We start from the raw sequence: 6,914 nt of genomic DNA on the forward strand, positions 1-6,914 counted from the left end.
CACCACCATCTCCTCTTCCTCCACCACCACCATCTCCTCCTCCTCTTCCTCCACCACCACCATCTCCTCCTCCTCCTCCTCCTCATCATCATCATTTAATGAGCTTTTCATGCTGGCATGTTTTGAACAAGTTGCCATAGTCCAAGTCATATTTTATTTGGAATTACTGCCAACTGAGGTCAATGGTTCTTAAAGCAGGTAGTACCTCTCGGGAAGGGGGGGGGGCATATTTTATATTGGTACTGCAAATAAAAAGGTTGGTCAGCAAGTAAATAAAGAAAAAGATATATATATATATACCACACTGGGCCTCATGAAGGCGATGACAAGTGACTGAGACCTTTGGTGATATGCTGTGCTTGAGAAGACTCATCAAGCCCAGTGAAACCATAGGTGTGGCAGATGCTGGTGTCAAGTTACTGGCACCCATGCCAGTGGCACATAAACACACCTGTGCTGGTGGTACATAAAAGGCACTCATTACACTCACAGAGTGGTTGGCATTAGGAAGGGAATCCAGCCATAGAAACCATGCCAAATCAGTCTGGATCTTGGCACAGCTCTCCAGCTTACCAGCTGCAGTCAAACTGTCTAACCCATGCCAGCATGGAAAACAAATGCTAAAAAGATGATGATGATGATGACCACAGTGAATGTAAATTATAATCAATTGAGTAAAGTATAATTCAAAAGGTAATTTTGAAATTTGTGGATATGTTCATCTATGTGATAAAGATGACCACTGCACCTGTAACATTAGGTAGCATCTTGACTTGTATGTGTATGTATATATGCAGATCTACATGCTTAGACATTCTCAATTCTAGCTGTAAGTATCATCTCTTAATCTTATAATCTACCTACTGATATAAGTTGGCATATGTAAACTTGCACATAGACTGAAAAATCAAGATACATGTGTATGTGAATATATAAAAAACACACTATAAATTAAATATAATGATAAATTTCAGTTGCTAGTTATTGGAGTATATATGAAGCACTAAGAATTCATTACCTGAGTTTGACCAAAGTCATATTAAAGGTTGAATCAATAACTCAAATCAAGCAGTTGTACTTCAAATATTCTTTTATAGTAGAGTGATGCTGTGGCAAGTAATCATTGCCTCAAATTAGTTCCCAGAATTAAATTACTTTAGCCAGATCACTGAATTGCAGCAAGAGCATGCTGAAAAAGTGTTAATGAAAAAAAATAGATAATAGTTAAAAAAAAATTTGAGAAACTCTGTCTTAGATGGACTGCAGACCAGACCTTGCTCATACATTTAAATTATAATGTGATTTTTACGGCAAGATGCCCTTCCTATCACCAGCCACTTTATGGAGTATCTTTTATCATGGCACCAGCACTAGAGAAGTTAAGTTCTTGACAAAACTAAAAACGCCTCTTGACTCTGCATTGTTTCTGCTCATTTGCTAACGACTTTACTGAATGTACCAGATAAATTTTATCATGGTGCTAACACTAGAGTAGTTGCCTTGCAACTACAAGACTAAACAAACCTCACTACTTGGTTGTCTTTGTTCGCTTAAGTCAGATATAACTGAATGGATGAAGAGAGGACAGAGCAATAACAGAAAAAAAAAATGGAGAAGGTAAAACAAAAAAGCCTGATAGGAGAAACAAAACAAAGTAGTAAGAGGATAGTATGGATGGTATTCATGGAAGAGAAACAGTGATATGCTATATGGTGGTTGTTGGTAAGGAGATTGAATAGAAACAGAGTATGAACAGTGAGAGTTAGGGAGACTAGATAATAGAAGAAAGAGAACTGAGAGAGAGAGTGTTGTGTCAACAATGACTAACGCAGGAGGGAGTAAAGTGAGTGAGAGAAAAAGAGAGTGATTGAAAGCAACAAAGAAAGATGATAGTAAAAGAGAGTTGGTGATTGTAATAGTGATGGGAAATGGTAAGAGAGAAAGAGCATGATAGATGTCACTAGTGAGTAACACAAAGGGGATAGATAACTGTGCTGAAGGGTGTAGCAGATATTGAATATTGACCAATCTGATGCAATCTTTCGTTGTAGACATCATACTGGGAGAGAGGTAGATTGATAACAATAATGGTTTGGAGTGGGATTGAATATGACCAGATGCAATGCCTTCATCCATAGCATTAATCAATCTAATTTAAATATTTACATTTGTACAGTTTTCTCCCTTGCCCACAACACCCACTTTACCTTTAATAGATCATCAAAGTTAACTGCAACATTAATTCGTCATTTGATTTGTGTCATACATTTTGGTACGTATATTATCTATCTGTCCTAGAACAGTGGATTGCAGAAACACTGGAGCATCAGACAAGATGCCAAGCAGTATTTTGTCATATCTATTTACTTCCAAATTCATATCCTACTAAGATCAACTTTGCTTTCATTCTTCCGGGATTGTCGAATAAATAAAAGTCAAGAAGTGAGCTCAATGTAATTGAATGCTTCCTGTCCTCAAATTTCAGGCAATCTGCCTTGAATGAAATTGTCCTTCATAAAGAAAATTATATGGTTGCGAATAGAAACAATTGTTCTGGAAACTTCTTGCTCATATTCTGCATTGTAGATAATGATATAACTTGATTCACTTAGATAACATGAGACAGCAATAGAGCACTTCTACTTTGTTACTTGATCTGCTACATACAGCAGCTAAATCCTTCTAAATAAACTTCTTACCCACTTTAAACATGAGATATATGATTTCAGTATTAAATCCTAGGACAATTTACTCCCCAATGAAATTAAAACAATGGTTAAAAGCATTTACTCACTACTTTGCTCAGTTGGCTCAACCTCTTTTGCCATGAGTCAGCATAAACATAGGTTTGAAGGGTTATCTAATACCACATCAAAAACAGCTAATAAACTTTAACTATTATTTGCAATGAAATGATAAGAACACACCATGCATATAATCTATGTTACACCAGTTATTGCTGTTTAGGTCAAAGTCAGCTCTGATCAAAGACATTCCAAACATAGCCATCTAATCTATTGTTAATTTTAAGCATACTATAGCTAGAACCAGAGTATCCAATGTGATTTCTCCCTTTTTTTAAGAGATTCAAATGTGATAAGAGAGAGATTAAGCTGCTCTTTCTATTAGGTTGAGTGACCACATAGAGGCTTCCTCATTGGTTTGTGTTACACCTGTGTATTTCTTCTGTGAATCCCATTAATTAAATTGTTTAGATATTGCTGACTTTAACTTATCACAGTTAATTATACATTAAGTATTTTGCTTTGTTTTTTGTTTGTTTATTTGTTTTTGTTTTGTTATTTGTAAAAAAAATTATTGTTTAACTGCTAATCCAAACTAAGGAGCATTTAATTATTAATACTACAGTTACTTCCCAGTTTCCTACATGAAACTAAGCAGTGTTATCATATCATTATATTGTCTGCTGACCTTCCTAAAGTAGTACATGTGCACCCATGACTGCAGCAATATCAACAACCTAAAAAATAATTTACTACTAGGTAATTTTACTGTTATACCTGTTGCTTAACATCCTGTAATTCACTCATTTCATTATTCTTTAGTACCTTTATTTCTAATGTTAATTCTAAAGTGAATAGTATTATAAATGTTTAAAAGAAAAAAATGTCAAGAAAATTCAATATTTTTTTAATAATTTAGAATTATTTATTTAAAATCTTATTAAGCTTCTAGTTTTATATCACTATTTTTTGTTGTTTTTTTTGTTTATTTTTTCAGGGAACATGTCATCAGATATGGTCAACAAATTGCCCATGCTTTGCAGTCTTTTAAAGTCTACTACAGTTCTTAAATTTAAAGACAACATAGAAGTAAATGAAAGAATTGTTAAAGAAGACATCACTAAATCGGATATTTTATGTAAAGATAAAGAAAAGGTAGGTTAGAGTAACTTTATAGAGGTCTACAGTAGCTTAGAGTACATGTTGTAAGTTGTATTTTCAACTCCTAACTCAACCTGCAATAAATATTTAAGATTCAGCTAAGAAGACTTCTATTCATTATACAAACCAACATATTTGACATGAATCTACATATTTTAAGTGTTAAGACAATCCTGAAAGTTTGTCTTTAATTGTTAAAATAATTTCTGAAATTTGGATGACAGCCAAGCAATGAAGCCATATGTATGCTGAAATAGGTTTTATGGAGAATTTGAACTAGCAACTGCAACCCAATGGCTGAGAAAAAAGGTCAAGGATGTGCTACCACTTGACCTATAAACAATACTGAATCTATTGCCAAGGAAGATGATAAATTTCTTGAAAAATTGCCTTTAGCTTCTACACATTATTTCTCTCAGCCTGTTCTTTCTGTAATTCTTCTGTTTAAACATCAAACTTATCCGTTTCCCAATGTATCCTAAACTAAACATTTTTCCTAATTCTTTCTCTACAGGACAGTATCCTTCTTGAACTCAATTTCTCCTTTAATTTTTCTCTCAAATATAAACCAATGGCAATACAATGTAAATACTAATTGCCCTTCACTAGACTTTTGACTTAATTCAGTTGTTGAGGCATACAATTCACTGAACTAATGCCAGAATATCACTGATATTAGTTTCGCCTACTCTTGAGGGAGTCTCTATGTTGTCACTTGAACTGCAAGAAATAGCAACCAAATCTCCATCAGACCACACCCTACCATCTCAAAAATGAGCACTTTGGATAATGTCATCCAAGAAAAACTATATTTAAGACTTCAACTGTGTATAGTGAGAAACCAAAGTAGAAAGAGTGAAGCAGCTATGTGACATTAACTATTCTTATGTGATTGAGTGTAAATTTGGTTTAACTTGCGAAGACCTGTTGAGGCAAGTGAATCGAAATTGAGTTAAATTGGACACTAAACTCCACTTGCGAAGACCTGTTGAGGCAAGTAAAATCAAAATCGAGTTAAATTCGACGACTGGCACCCATGCCAACATCGTCTCCTTCATTGGACACCAAACTCAGCTTGCAAAGACTTATTGGGGCAAGCGAAAGCGAAATTGTGATGGCACCTGTGCCCAGCGTCGCCTTTCTGGCACTTGTGCCCGTGGCATGTGTAAGGACTTTCGAGCGAGGTTGTTGCCAGTGCCCCTGGACTGGCTCTTGTGCGGGTGGCACATAAAATACACTATTTTGAGCGTGGCCGTTGCCAGTACCGCCTGACTGGCCTTCGTGCCGGTGGCACATAAAAGCACGCTCTACACTCTGAGTGGTTGGCGTTAGGAAGGGCATCCAGCTGTAGAAACTCTGCCAAATCAGATTGGAGCCTGGTGTAGCCATCTGGTTTCACCAGTCCTCAGTCAAATCGTCCAACCCATGCTAGCATGGAAAGCAGACGTTAAACGACGATGATGATGATGATGACTATTATGTAACTGCCTTCTAGTAAAGCTATTGTAGTCCATGTAACTATTAATAGGTATCATGGAAAGGTATTGTAGGAAATTGTATAAGTGCAAGTGTAGCTACGTGCAGCTGTGACTGTGTGCAGGTGTGGTTATGCGGTCGAGAAACCTGCTTCCCAGCCATGTGATCTTTGGTTCAGGTCTCGCTTCATGGTACCTTGGGCAAGTGTCCTCTACTATAGCTCCAGGCCAACCACAGCCTTATAAATAAACTTGGTCGACAGAAACTGTATGTGTGTGTGTGTGTCTTCCACTACCTCTTGACAACTGGTATTGGTTTGTTTATGTACCCATAAATTAACAGTTCAGCAAAAGAAGCCAGTTGAATAAGTACTGGAGGTTGATTTATACAACTAAATCCTTCAAGACAGTGTCCAGCATGGCTGCAGTCCAATGAGTGAAACAAGTAAAAGAAAAAAACCCCTCTGAAGATCATAAACTACACGTTATTACTTACGAGTCTCTTAATTGACAGTGTGTTTCTCTATCTTTTTGTGCGTCCTTCCTCTAAAGGGAAATAACTCTGCTCTTATTAGATTTACTTTCCTTGATTACTAACTAGAAAGATTCACATCTGTAATTATTTGATACTTAAATAGTATTATTGTTGTTGATAGCATATAAACGAAGGAGAAATTTGTTTTGATGTATTCATTTCATTATTGGAAAACAGTTCAATCATAAATATTGTATTTATGTAACATTACCCGATATTAGCCAAAAGTGACAAAGTATATTCCCAACATTAGCCGTCATACGGCTTATTTAATATTAAACTCTCTTGAGTTCGATCCCCAGTTAAGGATATTTTTAATTCATGCATAAAACGCTCTAGGGAAAGACGTGACTATCAATATTATTTTTTGTCACTGATAAATCTTGATGCCTTGAACTTATGTAAGAATTACATATGAAAGTTTGGAAAGTCACTTTTCTGTTGCTAATTTGGATAAAGAAGGGCTGAGATAGAGGTATTTAAGTATTTCACGTTGTAGGCAATTCTCCAACAATAAGAACTACGACTAGCATAATCACTTGTTTCTAAAGATAAATCCTGACAGACACAACTTAGTATTTTTATCAGGTGCAAAAATAAAACCAACAAATAAGATGACGCCAACAAGTCGGTAAAAGAAAAAAAAGTTGGTGAGTTGTGAGGAAAAATAAGCTACTGTTTCGAGCGAGGCCCTTTGTAAGTTAATACTCAAAATCCAACTCGGAAACGTAGCTTCAAAGCTTCTTTTCATGCAACTTTTATTTACTTATTTACTAGCTATTTTTACTTCAAGACTTAGTCCTAGTCATATTTTGTTTTATGATGATATGTATGTGTGTGTGTGTGTGTGTGTGTGCGTGCGTGCGTGCGTGTGTGCGATTTTATATATATATATTCGATTTTTAAAAATCTTTTCATAAAGTCGAATCTCAAATAAATAACTTCTTATATCTTTCCTGAAATTATGGCAGTCACGGCGGAGTTACGTAATTTCATCTT

The 6,914-nt window shown here is 35.7% G+C and overlaps 1 long non-coding RNA gene across 1 annotated transcript in view; it reads right to left on the minus strand.

The window, feature by feature from the left end:
- The window catches only part of LOC128251594 (uncharacterized), a 7,533-nt gene extending 1,590 nt beyond the window's left edge, over nucleotides 1-5,943 (minus strand). Inside the window, exons 1-2 of the long non-coding RNA XR_008267197.1 lie at nucleotides 5,877-5,943; nucleotides 1,019-1,189 (exon numbers count right to left, since the gene is read on the minus strand). This is a non-coding gene — a long non-coding RNA (uncharacterized LOC128251594). The remainder of the gene's footprint in view (nucleotides 1-1,018; nucleotides 1,190-5,876) is intronic.
- Nucleotides 5,944-6,914: the final 971 nt, after the last annotated feature.

The sequence above is a fragment of the Octopus bimaculoides genome, chromosome 2 (genome assembly GCF_001194135.2).
Source record: "Octopus bimaculoides isolate UCB-OBI-ISO-001 chromosome 2, ASM119413v2, whole genome shotgun sequence".
NCBI lineage: Eukaryota > Metazoa > Mollusca > Cephalopoda > Octopoda > Octopodidae > Octopus > Octopus bimaculoides.